The sequence below is a fragment of the Stereum hirsutum genome (assembly GCF_000264905.1).
Source record: "Stereum hirsutum FP-91666 SS1 unplaced genomic scaffold STEHIscaffold_17, whole genome shotgun sequence".
In the NCBI taxonomy this organism is placed as follows: Eukaryota; Fungi; Basidiomycota; class Agaricomycetes; order Russulales; family Stereaceae; genus Stereum; species Stereum hirsutum.
The window spans coordinates 644,302-646,094 of record NW_006763147.1 but is presented as its reverse complement, the minus strand read 5'-3'; positions in this window follow the sequence as shown (position 1 = coordinate 646,094).

Genomic DNA, 1,793 nt, shown 5'->3' with positions numbered 1-1,793 from the left:
TCCTTATGGTGAAGTCAGTCGCAACCATAAAACATAAGACTGGAGTATGGTTATTTCACCATAATACTTTGTCAAGGAAGGCCGTATTCGCATACTGGCTGATCGCGTAGGAGTAGGTGACGTGCGAAACAAGCACCTGATGGAAAGTGTTAAAACTCCTGAAGGAGAGAGTAGACCGTATCTGCAAAGAATTTTTTGACCTCGCTAAAGCCCAACGGGACTCGACGACTGGTCCGATCACCGTTTTAAAGTCGTTTTAAACGGTTGCAGATACGGTCTAGTGAGCGAGTCAGTTTCTCTCTCCACTCGTTTCATGTTCAAGTCAAATTTCTCTACAGGAGGGCGCCAACCTGTGAGATGGTTAATCATGATCTGCATCGCCCGTCACGAAAGAAGTTTGATAACCTACCACTATTTTCAAGAATAGGCGATCTGCCGAGTACATCTAGTCAGGCTTGTTATCAGTACCGCATCGCGTTGAATCTGGAGTGACACGAGAAAGCGTACCATGTAGTACTGGTACGTTTGCATGCAAACGACCCCCCAGAATCTGCTCGAGCATGTATACTAAGCAAACCATGGCAAAGGGTATTTTCTGAAAACATACACGCCACCGAATCTAGTAGACGATTTGTACGCAATGAGCGTCTCAGAGTCTGGTTAGTCATAGAATGTACGCACAGGGTACCGATGAACAAGGCGCCAACCTCCATAAAATAGAGCATATGAGCCGTATCTGTGCAATCCACGATGCTGAAGCTTACAGTGTTATCAACGGCCGGAAACGAGACAGGACCAGAATCCATTTCTCTAGAGAGCAGTATGGAAGAAAATAAAGAGATGGTGTGAACTTCGTGCTCTGTGCAAAGCATAGAACTTATAGATCGTGTAACGAAGGTCTAGTCATCAACAACTCGGGCAGCTCTGGGAACATTGGGAACATGAATAATACGTGGCCTCGAGAAGCCAATCCAAAGTCGAGCAGCAGGTGGAAGAAGCAAGGTCTGAGCAGGTCAGGCCTTCGGAGGAGCAGAGGAAGCGCCGCTGCATCGTATGTGCCCGGACCTTTGCTTAGCGCTGAGAGTGGGAAACCTGTGAAAGGTATTGTATTCCAGTAGTTCCAGTGCATAATAAAACACATGAAGTTTGTCACAGATAGCTGTGGCAGGCTTTACTTGGACTTTACGGGTGAGAAAGCCAGCGATAAGAATTGAACTATATCCGAGTCTACTGATGGTGTTGAACCCAGGGCTTTCCCTGGATGCATCCGGATGCATCCAGAGATCCGTGGGAAGAATATCCACGGATGGTCAATCCGCACGGATGACATCTGCGCGAATGACAGTTGGTATATGTATTTTTCTCTAGGTTACGCGGCCTCTCGAGTAGTTCAGCATATTTATATGTATTACGATAGCCATATTTTAGTATATAGAACATCCACCATTCGCAAAAGTAGCTGGGCGAAGATTATAATGAGTAATATGTGTGAAACAACGGACCTCGGGGACTGCCGAACGGGTCGCAGAGGTGGCGAGGTTGGTGCCACTGGGCCCTCCCTAGGATTTTTCGGCCGCCATTGACGGAAACTCCAATTTTATTGTACAGGATGGAGGAAAAGGTGTAAAAGAGTCGAATTGCATCGATGGTATATACTCAAACTTACCTTTAACATCAGTCAGAACTTAAGGCTGCAGGTATGTAAGTTGAGCCGGGTCTGAGTTGAGGCTCGAGTTTCACGAGTTCGTATGGACAACTGTAATCCGAAAAAATTCCAATGGAAAGCCACTACA